The sequence below is a fragment of the Entelurus aequoreus genome, linkage group LG15 (assembly GCF_033978785.1).
Source record: "Entelurus aequoreus isolate RoL-2023_Sb linkage group LG15, RoL_Eaeq_v1.1, whole genome shotgun sequence".
Classification (NCBI taxonomy): domain Eukaryota; kingdom Metazoa; phylum Chordata; class Actinopteri; order Syngnathiformes; family Syngnathidae; genus Entelurus; species Entelurus aequoreus.
The window spans coordinates 34,912,545-34,928,968 of NC_084745.1; the positions used below are offsets into that span (position 1 = coordinate 34,912,545).

At 39.0% G+C, this 16,424-nt stretch overlaps 1 protein-coding gene across 7 annotated transcripts in view; it reads right to left on the minus strand.

Moving 5' to 3' along the window:
- The window catches only part of sulf1 (sulfatase 1), a 177,444-nt gene that overhangs the window by 141,330 nt on the left and 19,690 nt on the right, over window positions 1–16,424 (minus strand). Inside the window, exon 1 of one of the 7 annotated variants that reach the window (XM_062021272.1) lies at window positions 7,169–7,242. The exons of the other annotated variants lie outside the window; for them this stretch is intronic. The gene's annotated coding sequence lies outside the window, so the exon portion shown is untranslated. Of the gene's footprint in view, window positions 1–7,168; window positions 7,243–16,424 lie in introns of those variants that run through there. 7 annotated transcript variants of the gene reach the window in all.

Consider the following 16,424-nt stretch of genomic DNA (forward strand, 5'->3'; position numbering starts at 1 on the left):
CCCCGCCCTAAGGGGATTAGAGGCAGTTAGAGGTTTATGGGCAATCCCCTAGGTTCTATGGGAGCATAACAGTTTATTTTATAACTTTCTGTCCCGCCACTCAGGCGGACATAAAAGCCATTTGAAGACTATCACACAACAAACAAGACATTTATCAAAAAGGTACATACTGTAGGTGCCACACATTAGCAGGTTAATTAGCCAAAACAGGAAGCATCCATCATTACGGTCTGACTTTAAAAGAAGGGTGCTTTTTAAATTACTTTTTCTACGCTCACAATGTGCTTTGGAGCAGACGGCAGTAAAAAAGTAGACAACAGTATAGGACTATGCTGGCTAGTGTTTGTTGTCTGTATTCCAATCCCTGCAGGGTGAAACACAAGTAAAGACGAAAGTAAAGCTCGAATGAGGTGATGCCAACCATTTTTTCTCATAGTTAGATCATGGTAGAGCAGATGTCGCTCGTCTTAGCTCGGGCCTGCACTTAGCTGCCAAAGACAAAACCCAGAGACAACTGAGTGGCAAATTAGCATTTTATAGACGTGGGCTGTAAGGAAGGTACAGGGTAGGAGGGCTGGGGGGAGAGGAAGTGAGAGCTTCGACAAGGGCCGACACATTGACATGTCATTGTCTTTATGCTGCCATAAAGATAGCAGGGTGTAATGAAAGAAAATGGACGCCTCCAGAAGGAGGGTGAAGCAAATATTGGTAAGAAGCAGTGAACAAAATATGTCAGAGTAAATGAGCTATGAATGCCAAGCTGGAGTGAGGTCATCTCTATTAAAGACATATTTCAGCACAAATGAAAAATCCATTAAGACATTTTTCCACAAACAAGTGGATTATTAGTGACAGATGAACTACTTACTTGACTGCAATAATATGCAGACAAATACAGTAGAAAGTGCATACACCCTCAGGCTGAATACCATAAAACTAACAAAATGTTCATTAAAGACAGGAAGTAACTGGAATAAAACTCACCTGAGTGTTAAGTCATCAGCAGGAGCATTTCCATTAAACACGTGAATGTTAAATGGTTTTATAGCAGCACTGATAACAGCCTGATGAATTTGCAGGTAACAATGGGGGAACTTTTGACCCGAGTAAAATAAACTATCTATTCATGCTTTATATTTACAAGCATTTTTATTGGGTTACAGTTCATTTTGGAGTTCAAACTATATTTAAGGGCATAGAACAGACTAAAAAATGAAATGGTATAGTACAAACAAGTGTGAAAATACAGTTTTAGGCCACCCCTGATTTTAACGTTTAAGTTACATTATTCCCAGCAATCATTCTGACACAGTTAAACAGTAAATAAAATGATACTTTCAAAATATAAAAAATGGATGAACAATTGCTTTTCTACAGACTTCCACCATGGCTAAATTATGAACAAAATGTAAAATAAAAGCAATTGTGGAGTTTATGTGTGTGTGTTAGTTAGCATGCCACTTCCCGTTTATTGGAGGATAACAAACAAATGGGGGAGCATTTACTAATCTAGGTTGTGAACCATTCCATTCATGCCGTAGTGACAAACTAAAAAAAATAATTCTTGCAATATTCCTATTTCATTCAGATTTTACCAAATATTTAAAAGCTTCTTTCTTGTTCAACTTTAGGTTGTCCTATTTTCTGTATGCTGAAATTTAGACAGTTAAAACAGGTTTTAGTAAGCCCTACTGAAAACATTGTGTCTGTAGCTTTAATGTTAATGAGCCGTGTTTCTCCAACAGTGTCTCCAAGAAGTGTTACTGTGCACTTTATCCACACTTTACACATACACTGTAATTCTGTCCAAATTAACGCTTTATATACACAATTAGGGATGTGCCGATCAATCTGTATTAGCAAATCTTTGTGAAAAAGTATGTGTTCGGACCCTGCTGATTACCTCTGACTGATACTTTATTTTTGGTCACTCGACTGACAGAGGCGGTTACCAGCTTAGTTAGTAAAGTCACCTTCATTGTTGCAAATAAACTAAATGTTTTAGTATTTTAAGTATCAGTGTCCGTTCAACCTAAAATTAGGTATGTGGGACTGGTCCCCTGTGCTCACGAGCAACCTGGTTGATGAAGCTTGGGATCACTTCAAAACAGCGTTCCTAGCTATACTAAATGATATGACTCCCGTGAGAACAGTCAGGATCAAAGCCCGCTTTGAACCATGGATGAATCCGGACCTATTAGCTGCCATAAAAGACAGAGACAGAAAATACTCCGAATACCAAAAGTGTAAAGCCGAAGTAGATAAACAACCCAATAATAACCTCAAATCACTCCTTTCAACACTCAAAAAGCAATGCAAATAAATTAAGAAATAAGTCAACCAACCTGACTAAATCCTTAAAAAAAAATTACATTAACGACAAAATAGAGGAAAACACAAATAAGCCACGTGAGCTCTGGAAAATCCTCAACAACCAGCTTCCTGGCTGCAGCCAGAAACTTAAAACCAGACTCACCAACATCAACATCAAGGAGGGTAACTCCCTCATTACAGACAAAATGGAGGTAGTAAGCAGACTTAACACCTTTCACCAGCATAGCCACAACTCTAGTCAACAAGGTGTCCCACCACTCTGGTCGCTTTGGTGTAGAACACATTAAAGCCTTCTACAGAAAGCTAAGAGTATCCAACAACGATTTCAAATTAGAAATGGTCTCAGCTGACGAGGTGCTTAAAAAATTAAGCGCGCTCCACCAAAACAAGGCCACCGGCCTTGACAATATCCCCTCCCGATTCCTCAGGGACTCTGCCACCACCATTGCCCCAATCATCACACACATAATAAACCTCTCAATTACAAAAGGCCAAGTAGCAAAATATTTCAAGATAGCAAGAGTAACTCCCCTCTTTAAAAAAAGGAAGCAAATTAGAACCTGGCAACTACCAACCTGTTTCTATTTTCAGTTCCATTTCGAAAGTAATGGAAAAAATAGTTTATGAACAGGTCAATCGTTACCTTGCCACTAAAAAACTCATGTACAAATTCCAATCCGGCTTCAGAACTAACCACTCCACTGACACATGCCTTCTCTATCTGACCGACCACATCAAACATGAGGTGGACGCGGGCAAATACTGCGGCATGGTCATGCTGGACCTTCAGAAGGCCTTTGACATCGTTAACCACGCTATACTGTTGGATAAGCTCAGAGCAATCGGATTTGATAAAACCTCATCGAGCTGGATGCAATCTTACTTGGAGGGCAGGAAACAGGTGGTAGAGGTGAACAGCACTGTGTCGTCCCCCCCCCCCCCCCTATCAGTAAGCTGTGGAGTCCCCCACGGCAGTATATTAGGGCCTTTACTGTTCCTAATATACATAAACGACATGTCATCAGCATGCAACTGTGAATTGTTCCTGTTTGCGGGTGACCCGGCCCTGCTGGGATCCGGCAAGGACAAGTCACAGGTGGACAAAATCCTCAGTGCTGAACTCTGTAGAATTTGCACCTGGCTCGCTGACAACAAGCTATCCATACACTTGGGTAAAACGGAATCCATCAACCTTAAGAAAGTCAGTGACTTCACTATAAAAGTGGGTGACATTGTTATCACCAGGAAAGATGAGGTCACCTACCTATGTTCCATTCTAGAGGCTAATCTTTCCTGTGATAAAATGGCAACCAAGGTAATCAAAAAGGTCAACCAACAAACAAGATTTCTCTACAGAATCTCCTCTCTGGTCAACAAAAGCACCATGAAGATTCTAGCGGGAACTCTCATTCAACCCTTTTTCGATTACGCATGCACCTCCTGGTACCCCAGCACCTCCAAAACCCTCAAATCTAGACTCCAAACATCCCAAAACAAGCTAGTCAGATTACTTCTAGACCTCCACCCCAGATCACACCTCACTCCTACCCACTTCTACGAAGTGGGCTGGCTCAGGGGAGAGGACAGAGTAAAACAACTTGCACTGAGCCTAGTCTATAAAATCCGCTACACCTCCTTGATACCGAAGTACATGTCAAACTACTTCCATAATGTAAATGACCGCCATAACCACAACACCAGGGGGAGCTCCACTAACCACGTTAAACCCAGATTCTGATCTAACAAAGGTCTTAACTCATTCTCCTTCTACGCCACATCAATATGGAATGCACTCCCAACATGTGTAAAAGAAAGGGCATATCTATCCTCCTTCAAAACCGCCCTAAAAGAACACCTCCAGGCAACTTCAACCCTAAACTAACACCCTCCCCCTTCCACATCCCTCCTCCAGGATTGTAAATAATCAAATGTAGATACTTGTTCTTATGATTTCTGATCTCTCTCTCTATGTCCACTACTTGCTGTACATATCCTACCAAATCAGACCTACACTGTTTCAATGTCTATTTCTCTGATGATGCAATTGTTGATGACTGAAGTGCTGATATCAACCAAACCTAACCCCCCTCCCCCCTCCACATCCCACACCCAGGATTGTAAATAATGTAAATAATTTAATGTATATACTCTGATGATTAACTTGTGTGATGACTGTTTTATGATGATAGTATATATCTGTACCATGAATCGATTTAAGTGGACTTAAACAAGTTGAAAAACTTATTCGGGTGTTACCATTTAGTGGTCAATTGTACGGAATATGTACTGTACTGTACAATCTACTAAAAAAGTTTCAATCAATCAATCAGTGAAAGACAAGGCTATACATGTTTCACACAGTAAGAGCAAGCCAGGTGCAGCCAAATAATTTAAATGGAGTGGTATATAGTGGTTTTCACTTTTATTAAAGTATTGTGTACTGTTCACTTTATTGTTAGTAGAGATGGGAATTTGATAACCTTCCTAGTGTATCAACTCCTTGGAATCGCTTGCCATTTTTTCAAACAATTTTCTTAATGATTCCTGCAGGCGGGAATGACGTCATTACGCAACGTGCATACTGACGTCAGACAGCAACAAGGCACCCACGACGGCAGAAAGGCTCCAAAGTCTTTTTAGAAGAAAATATTGCAACAACACTACTTGTAATAATTCTTAATATTTCATCAAAAAGTGGACATACACGCCATATGCTGAAACATCTGAACACATAGCTTGCAATAACTAAAAATGAATGTCGTGTTTTTGAACCGTTCCAATGTCATCCCAGCAGCAGTCACCTGGAGTAAATACAACAGGTACAAATACCGCCAATAATGTTAGTGCTATTATAGGCGCTTTTAAAGATCGTGAACGATCTCAGGTTGAGTGCTGACTCTCAAAAACTGTCAGCCTTGGTTCTACTGGATCTTAGTGCTGCCTTTGATACAGTATATCACCTCATTGTTTTAAATATACTAAAGACCTAATGGTGGACCTCTCTGGTACTGTTCACAAATGGTTCACTTCTTATCTCAGACAGAAAATTATTGACATATATGCTCCTGAAATACCAATGAAATCATATGTGGTGTGCCTCAAGGATCAATTTTAGATCCTATTATTTTTAATATTTACATGATTTCACTTGGCAGTATCATCAGGAGACATAGATTTAATTTCCACATTTATGCTGACGACACACAGATGTATATTTCCATGCCTCCTGATGACACAAGACCGATTGATACACTTTTTAATTGCATTTCAGATGTTAAGTCCTCGATGACAGATAACGTTTTACAGCTTAACCAGGACAAGACTGAAGTTTTAGTCATTGGTCTTGAGACCCTGAGAGAGAAACGCATATCAAAACTACAATCATTGTCTTTAACTCCATCACTACAAGTGAAAAATCTGGGCATTTTTTTTGACTCTGACCTTATTTTTATACCACATGTAAAAATATAACAAAAATAGGTTTTTATCATCTTAAGAATACAGCCAGAGTTCACCCAATTCTCTCTCAGGGCAACACAGGGACGCCAATGCATGCTTTTATTACAAATCGTATATATTATTGTACCGCCCTGCTTTCTGGTCTTCCTAAAAAGGTTATTGCACCTTTAGAACTATTCTAAAATTCAGCGGCACTTATCCTGACAAAGACCAGAAAGCAGGCTCACATTACACCAGTTTTAAAATCTCTGCTTTGGCTCCCCGTGTGTTTCAGGCTCAATTTGAAGGTTCTTCTTATGGTTTATAAATGTTTTCATGGTATTGGGCCTTCTTATCTTTCAGATTTGCTTTTACCCTACAAACCTTCACGGGCCCTGAGATCCTCCGGCACTCATCTCCTAATTATTCCAAAAATCAGGACACAAAGTCCCGGGATGGCATTTTTCCACCATTATGGCCCCCGGCTATGGAACAGCTTTCCAGAGGACCTCAGGGCTGTGGAGAACGTTCATGTTTTTAAGAGCAGGCTTAAGACCCACCTTTTTGATTTAGCTTTTACCTTATATTTATTAATTTGGTTGAAGTCATTTGTACTTTACATTTTATCCTTTTTGTTGTACACGATTTTATTTAGTTCTATTTATTTCTTATATATTTACAGCATACTTGCCAACCCTCCCGTTTTTAGCGGGAGAATCCCGATATTCAGCGCCTCTCCCGACAACCTCCCGACAGAGATTTTCTCCCGACAAACTCCCGGTATTCAGCCGGAGCTGGAGGCCACGCCCCAAAAAAAAAAAGTCTGCCGCAGCTGCGATTGGACCTGACCAGCTTCCGGGTACAAGTACTGGAGTACCAATTGCTTGCCAGGGAAGATCTTCCCCAGGAAGCAAGGATTGACCGGTTTTGGGCCATGCTAGGGAGAGATGGAAGATTCCACACTCTCGTGCATTTGATGAAAGCACTTTTGTGCGTGCCACACAGCAATGCATCATCAGAGAGGGTGTTCAGCATGGTTATAAAAATAGTGACAGAGAATAGAAAGAGGATGGACAATTCAACCCTTAACAAAGCATTGTACTTTCAAGTACAACAATGAGTAGATGAGTGTTGTGTGTGTGTGTGTGTGTGTGTGTGTGTGTGTGTGTGTGTGTGTGTGTGTGTGTGTGTGTGTGTGTATATGTGTAAATAAATGAACACTAAAATTAAGTATTTCTTTTATTTATATAATAAAATCAATATATATATATATATATATATATATATATATATATATATATATATATATATGTAACGGTGTAGAAACAGACGTTCATTATGCTTGATTAAATTATGAATGAAGTGTTGCAACAGCGAGAAGTGGTATGTACTTTACCTGCGGGAAGTGCTCAGAACTGTGACGCCTTCCAAATGATAATCCCGTGACCCAAGTGGACTCACAGTCTCACAATTTGCACTGTTTTGCAGGACACTGTAATAAAAGAAATTCATAATCCACCTGGTGCCAGTGATATGTTGAAGCGACAGCAGTGTGGAGCTGCATTTTGCCACATACAGTTGTGGACCGTCACATATATATATATATATATATATATATATATATATATATATATATATATATATATATATATATATATATATATATATATATATATATATATATATATATATATATATATATATATATATATGAAATACTTGAGTTGGTGAATTCTAGCTGTAAATATACTCTCCTCTTAACCACGCCCCTAACCACGCCCCTCACCCCAACCACGCCCCCCACCCCCGACCAAGCCCCCCCCCCCCCCCCCCCCCCCCCCCCCACCTCCCGATATTGGAGGTCTCAAGGTTGGCAAGTATGATTTACAGTGTATTTATTCATTTATTTTTTTTAATCTTCATATGTCTTACTTGTATTTTATCCTTTATCTTTACTCGTGGTTCTTACCATTTTACAAGTTTTATAATTTTTACTTTCCAGCATTCATTAGAGGGAGCCATTTGCATCAGGGGTTATCGGCCGTACTTGTCGGGGCGCTTTGTGTCAGTGTCCTGGTGGCCAAGGTCTGATGACCTCCTGGTGCAGATGGCTCCTGTGATAGTGTTTACTCACATATCCTCTGTAGTCAAACATTTATTAATTTGTTCATATAGTTGCATAAGTGTGTATGTGTGGGCGTGTGTCTGTTTGTGTTTGGTATTTGTGTGTCTGTGTGCGTGGGTGTGTGTGGGATAGTGGGGGATCTGTGTTATTGAGGTATTGTTTCGAAATGTGTACAGCACTTTGCGTTGCATTTCTATTATGTATGAAAAAGGCTTTATAAATAAAGTTTGATTTGATTTGATTGGCAACACTAAAATGGCCCTAGTGTGTGTGAATGTTGTCTGTCTATCTGTGTTGGCCCTGCGATGAGGTGGCGACTTGTCCAGGGTGTACCCCGCCTTCCGCCCGAAAGCAGCTAATATAGGCTCCAGCACCCCTGCGAACCCAAAAGGGACAAGCGGTAGAAAATGGATGGATGGATTGATTTGAGTTTGATTTGTTAAATTAAAATAAATGCCTTCTCATTTAGATGAGCATGAGAGAGACCGAATCTGACTGGCTCCAAGGCAGGCAGTACTAGGTCCAGTTCACGTCTACCGCTAGACGAATGTCACTGAGCAGCGACTAAGTTTGAGGACAAAAGCTTGCACCCGTTTGCCACAAAGATGCTCCTTTTTTGGGGGGTATTGGTTCAATTGTAGTCAGAGAACATTTGCATGTTTTCCTTTACACCAGATTTTCACTCAGTCAATTCCATTGTACAAGTTAAACTAAAAAAAAAATAGAATATGGTGTAAAAGTCCATTCATATCAGCAATTCAACTTAAAACGTGAAACTATTATTATAATTTTGATGATCATGGTTTACAGTTTTCGAAACCCACATTTTCTGAGATTTTAATTTCAGGGTTTTTATAAACTATAAGCCATACAATTATAACCAATAAAGGCTTGAAATATCTCACGTTACATGTAATAAGTTTATATCACATGTTACTAAATGTTATATTCTTGTGTAATTTGCACATCATTTATTTTGTTAAATTCTACAGAAGAATGTTTATTATATTAGCTTTTTTTAAAAGGCATTTTTTTCTATGCTTTGTATGTGCCTCTTAAAACTTCATTGTAGGCTTCGTAAGGTCATGTTACCTGTAAACTATCCATTTGTACCATCCATTTTCTACCGCTTGTCCCTATTGGGGTTGCAATGGGTGCTGGTGCCTATCTCAGCTGCATTCGGGCAGAAGGTGGGGTACACCCTGGACAAGTCGCCACCTCATCACAGGGCCAACACAGATAGACAGACAACATTCACACACACATTCACACTAGGGCCAATTTAGTGTTGCCAATCAACGTATCCCCAGGTGCATGTCTTTGGAGGTGGGAGGAAGCCGGGGTACCTGGAGGGAACCCACGCAATCATGGGTTGAACATGCAAACTCCACACAGAGAGACCCCCAGGACCTTTGTATTGTGAGGCACATGCACTAACCAAACAAAAATAATTCTAATCCACCTTTTTGTTTTCTTTTTCCAAATAATCAATGGGAGAACCAATAAAGAACCGCATCGTTAAGCAGATTTGAAAGTGTCATCGGAACCGGAAAAATCTTATCAATTCAAATCCCTAATGGTGGTCAAACAATTGTATGTAATAAAAGACAATAAGGCACTTGTTGAATATTGTGCTGATATTGTTACACTGTTAACAACACTCACCATAATTATTTAGAAAAATGTACAGTTAATACATATGATCCGTATCGGCCAGTTTCACTGATGGAAAATCAGTATCGTAACCGGCTGCATAAAATACTGATCGGAACATCCCCATACATAATGTAACATTAAGGAGGACAACACAAATGTAAGCAACAGCAGCATAACTACAATGCTAACGTTATACTCATTATTTCACAGCAACCTCATTTGCTGAAGAACAACAAAATAATCAAACTCACAGCTCCCTTGTCTGTAGTTGACAGAAAGTTGGCTGAGCTACAGGCTTTAAGATGTGTAGCGAAGACTTTGGAGCGGGTCACAGGGGCTCCATGAGGAAGGTGGGTTTTCCTTCATGACGTCATAAAAACCTGGGAAAAATGCAAGCGTTTGGGTGCCTCGTCTATGAGAGTTAAAATACAAGAGATAATTGATTTTTCCCCAATTTGGTGCTTGTAAACAGGCTCTAGGGATCCAAATTACTGTTAGAACATCATCAAAAAGTCACATTTTGCATAATAGGGGAGCTTTAAGAAACTTCTTGAGGTGTATATTTTGAAACCAATCCCTCCTAAAAGAGCAGTTTAACAGTGACTTGACTTCTTGTCTTGTCGCCAGTCCTTGTGCATACAACTTTTACACGTTTGCACACAAACATACACATTCACACACGCACCCACACAGAGAGAGAAAACCTCTCTGAGGAAACTGTGTTGATATATATCGTGGAGGACGAGTGCCTGTTGATCTCAACACACCCGTCCGGCTTCCTCTCTGAAGGCTCTCTAAAAAAATTAAGGTAAACAAAAGCAAAGGCAAGGATCAGTGTGACTTAACACACACACACACACACGCACACACACATCTGAGCAACCCTTCATGCCCATCCTCCGACATCCTCATCAACTTCCCCCGCACAGTCTGGCTTCCCGCACTTTGCGAGGCATGTAAACAAAATGCACCAACACCATGTGTCACACCTACACACACACACGCACACTCACTGCTATCTAAATTCAAATCATCAGCGGCAGTGTGCATATCACTCAATATCATTTACTATCAGCCTGCTTCTTCTTTGTTTCCTTTCTCTACTCCTTGGCCGACAGGTCCTCCATCTGCAGGCCAGCTGGAGGAGGTGGTGGAGTAGAATGAGGAGGAAGCAGCATGTTACCCTCAACTGTCTTAACTTCGTCCTATGCACTATAATGATGTCATTAGGTGTCACAACATGCTGCAAACATCACTCTGCTAAGTGTGACAACCACAGTTCATCACTGCAGTAGGGATGGGTATTGTTTACATTTTAACTGATACTACTACCAAATCTGTACTTTAAAGGCCTACTGAAATGATTTTTTTTTATTTAAACGGTGATAGCAGATCCATTCTATGTGTCATACTTCATCATTTCGCGATATTGCCATATTTTTGCTGAAAAGATTTAGTATAGAACAACGACGATAAAGTTCGCAACTTTTGGTCGCTGATAAAAAAAAAGCATTGCCTATACCGGAAGTAGCGTGACGTCACAGGAGGTAGGATTCTTCACAATCCCCCGTTGTTTACAATGGAGCGAGAGAGATTCGGACCGAGAAAGCGACGATTACCCCATTAATTTGAGCGAGGATGAAGGATTCGTGGATGAGGAACGTGAGAGTGAAGGACTAGAGGCAGTGCAGGGTGTATCTTTTTTCGCTCTGACCTTAACTTAGGTACAAGGTCTCATTGGATTCCACACACTCTCCTTTTTCTATTGTGGATCACGGATTTGTATTTTAAACCACCTCGGATACTATATCCTCTTGAAAATGAGAGTCGAGAACGCGAAATGGACATTCACAGTGACTTTTATCTCCACGACAATACATCGGTGAAGCACTTTAGCTACGGAGCTAACGTGATAGCATCGGTCTCAAATGCAGATAGAAACTAAATTTTTAAAATCCCTGACTGGAAGGATAGACAGAAGATCAACAATACTATTAAACCATGAACATGTAAATACACGGTTAATAATTTCCAGCTTGGCGAAGCTTAACAATTGAAGCTAACTAACTTAGCTACGTAGCTAACGTGATAGCATCAGTCTCAAATGCAGATAGAAACAAAATTTAAAAAAACCCTGACTGGAAGGTTAGACAGAAGATCAACAATACTATTAAACCATGAACATGTAAATACACGGTTAATAATTTCCAGCTTGGCGAAGCTTAACAATTGAAGCTAACTACGGAGCGGCGGCAGCGGCAGGCGTTGTAGCTTTCGACGACACCCCGGCCGCCATCAGAGTCGGCAAGAAACATATATTTCCCCAAATTTACGTACGTGACATGCACATAGTGACACGCACGTACGGGCAAGCGATCAAATGTTTGGAAGCCAAAGCTGTACTCACGGTAGTGCGTCTGCTATCCAGCTCAAACACAACACAACCTCCTGATTGTGTTGCTGTAGTCCGCTGCTAATACACCGATCGCACCTACAACTTTCTTATTTGCAGTCTCCATTGTCCATTAAACAAATTGCAAAAGATTCACCAACACAGATGCCCAGAATACTGTGGAATTGTTCGATGAAAACAGAGCAGTTTGTATGGTGACACATAGGGTACGAATACTTCCGTTGCCGTCGTGACGTCACGCGCATACGTCATATCCAAAGGAGTTTTTCAACCGGAAGTTTAGCGGGAAATTTAAAATTGCACTTTATAAGTTAACCCGGCCGTATTGGCATGTGTTGCGATGTTAAGATTTCATCATTGATGTATAAACTATCAGACTGCGTGGTCGGTAGTAGTGGGTTTCAGTAGGCCTTTAAAAATGCAACTTTTTGTTTAAAAAAACCCAAAAAACAATGGAATTTTGTGATATTCGAATTGAACAGACTAGTAATTTAAATTATTAAATTAAATAAATTAACATCATTATTAGGGATGATGTTTGATATGAAATTATCGAGTTCGAGCCCATTATCGAATCCTCTTATCGAACCGATTCCTTATCGATTCTCTTATCGAATCCAGATAGGTTGTTGTGTATGGAAAAAAACACACAATATTTGGTTTAACAAAAGCTCACTTTTATTTTATAAGAAAAATAAATAAATAAATAAATATTGACTGTTGTTACCCCCCTAAAAAAATAAAATAAAAAATATAAATATTGACTGTTGTTACCCAAAGTATATTAAGTGGGATTTTTCAGAAAAACAAATATATACAGTAAGACAAAAACAACCTGTCTCTGTGATCACTATAGGTGTATGAATAATAATATAGAGTTAAATAAAATCAGTCCCTTGGGCACAAAACTGAAAATAATACAGCTCTCCAAAAAGTGCACTTCTACTGCTATTGGAACATCCTTCTGGGGTCCATCAGTGTGGCCTCCTCCAGGAATGACTGCACGTCCTTGTCCTGGAGGGAAAATGAGGGACAGACACAGCATAGAATTAGGGGGGAAATTAGCTGAATGTGAAGACTAGGGTGTCTGTTATTAAGTCTTTAGCATTAGTATATGGAATTAAATGATGGAATGGATTAAGTAATTAAGTTAAACATTGTACTGATATGATCCACATTAAGAGGTTGTTCAAATTAATAGTGCTTACAATGTACAAAGAACAATTATGAGAAATACATTCAACCTTATTGAAAATAAAATATTCTTCATCTCAGTATATTAATAATGACTGAATTAATTAATTACATATTACAAAACTGTTGTATACACTAATTCACAGATGTTATTTTATTATAAAAAGGTCAGTAAATTATGTATATATTTGTAAACGCTCTGAAGTGGGAAAGGGGTAGGATTAAATAAGCTTTACTTCTTCCTACTCCTTTTCAGACATGATGTAAAGTGAAATGATATGAAACTGTGATGTGTTATGCTGTAAGTGTGTTCATGCACGAAATAAACTAAAGCAAGAAAGAAAGCACTAGTTTATTAGACAGAACTGCAAACTCTGTAGTGGTGTAGGCTACAAGATAACGTTAATGTTATCAGACACATACAAAAAGGCTAACGTTAACGTTACCGTTAGCCACTGACTACGCTTAGGTAACGTTAGTCTAGCTAAAATTACTGCAGTCCTGGTTGACATAAGAGGTAACCTTATTTTAGCCTAAAGGCTACGAGTGAGCAGATATGGAAATTAACCGGCAACAGTTAACGTTAGTTACTCACCAGCACTATCACTGGAATTGGCGCTGCAGCTTAAAGCAGAGGAAGAGGGGCGTCCTTCGTCATCTCTGTCGCTGCTTCTCCACGACACCTTTCTCGAACGTTTAGGTTATGTACGGCCTGAACATGTTTCATCATGCTTGTTGTGCTTCCCCCCTTACATGAGAGCGAAGCCTGGCAATAATTGCATATAGCCGTTTCCTCATCGTATTTTTTTTTCAAAATGAAGCAATGCCTTGAGGCGTTTTTTCCGGCTGCTTCTTCTTTCTTTTTCTTAAACCATTATTTATAAATTTAAATTACAAACAGAGGAGAAACAAAAACAGTACAGAACAGTACAAAACAGCGCCAGGGGGTTGTAAATTCAAAGTAACTAAAATAGAATACAAAAAAGTATATATATAATAAACCTTGTTGCTGCTTCTGTATCTGCCGCCTAATGACTGAGCTACGTCATTTTCTGGGACGTGCCACAGGGCATTTCCTGTGGGACGGGATTCGTTCCCAGGGATTCGAATAAAGAACAAACTCTTTTTCTTTACTCTAGTGGCCTTGATAACGGGAACCGGTTCTCAAAAAGGGATTCGAGTCCATGGAATCGGTTCTTTTTTATCGAACAACCGGGAGAACCGGTTTCGAACATCATCCCTATTCATTATATAAATTAAATGATATTTAAGTAATACAAATGACTTTCAATGCCGATCACAAACCCTCTTCTGAATGACACTGTATTTATAATTAGTTACCCAGGTGACAAGCGGCTAGCAGCTAATTATGTGTCTCCATATGCAGTGTAAAGCAACTCTCCTAAACTAATAAAAATCACCTCCATTGCACCAAGTAAATAACATTTCTTAATATTTTAAGTATTATTATGAAGTATTAGGATCAGGCAAGTTACACACCGAGAGCAAGCAGGAGCAGACATGCTAATAGCTGAGCTAATCGCTAAGCTATCTTGAAACAACACCAAGACATAAATGCTAAGTGTTAAAGCAGAAAGTAAGCAGTTATTTACATGAAATGAACAAGTAAATTAAAAAGAAGCTCGAGAGAGGCTAATAACTTTTACTGTGTCAGCATTGTCACAGTCAGTACACGACACGTTGGAGGGCATATCGATCCATAAATTGGTGGTGTCTACATCAAGGCTAATATCCGTATGTGATTGATAGTAGAGTGATTAAATCGTTTTTTTAATTTTTCTCAAAATCATTTTTATTGTTTTGTTAATGTTTACAAATTCTGAGAATAATTCCCTGGGCATCAGGAGGACTTTGAGGGCAAAACCCAATGGGATTTCAAGGAGTAATAGACAGTAGTTTGTGTTTTAGTTTAGTTATTGTGTACTATTGAGTATGTTTTGCTCAAACAATTGTGTGTAACAAAAGAGAATAAGGATGTAGTTTGTGTTGATGTTGTTAAACTGATAATAGCACTCACAATAAATAAATTAAAACATTTACAGTTAATACACGTGATTGGTATCGGACAATCTCACTCATGGATGATCGGTATTGGTATCGGCAGCATAAATCCCTGGTCGGAACCTCCCTAAAAAATACATTCAAAAATAAGAAATGAAACAACTCATAATTATTGCAGCAACACAGCACATAAACAACGTGCAAAAAACGCCTTCTTTGTGTTAATGTTCATAACTTCAGGTGTTTGTGAATGCAACCTCACTCGCAACATGAAGTATGATGGCTACTGGCTAGCATAGCGCATCGGTTTTATGAGAGCTGCTGTTTTAGGGTGTTAAAGTCGGTAATTAAGTTTGAAAGGAGCCCTGGAGATCCCTGGAGCCGGACAGTGGAACCCCTTTATCTCAACAGCCCTCAGACTGGCAGAGTAACGTTGACATACAGCAAGCTGTGGTCAACATAACCGAAACCGAAAGTAACCATTGCTCACAAATTTACTTGTAAAATTACGCCAGAAACAAAACATAATGAGTGCTAAAATCGCTATTTCATCACGTGACTTAAAAAAACATTGTTTTAAATTAATAAATCAACACATATAACACAAAATACACTTACAATTAGTGCACTAAACCCAAAAATCCTCCTCCCCCATTTACACTCATTCTCACTCATTCACACAAAAGGGTTGTTTCCTTCTGTTATTAATATTCTGGTTCCTACAATATATATCAATACAGTTTGCAAGGGATACAGTCCGTGAAGCACACATGATTGTGTGTGCTGCTGGTCCACTAATAGTACTAACCTTTAACAGTTAATTTTACTAATTTTCATTTAATTACTAGTTTCTATGTAACTGTTTTTATTTTATTTTATTTTTTGTTCATGAAAATGTTTTTTTATTAATCATTTATCTTTTTTTTTTAAAAAGGACATTATTTTCACCAAACCAGGTTGTCAATGAAATTAGATTGTTTAAAGGGTTCTTAAAACCAGGTACAGTCCAGATCATGTCCAGGTTGGGCTCAGCAACACAAAATTAGGGAACACAACAACAGATTGCATATAATATATAAACAAAATAACATTTTCAAAATAAGCAATTGAGGACTTCCCATCTTTTTTTATGTTTTTTGGCATCATTATTGGTTTCAACCATATAACTTTCTAAAGTAAAAAAAATACTGAATAAATGTTTTCATGTGACTTCTTTCCGGAAAGGAAAAACAGTGGTAGCCA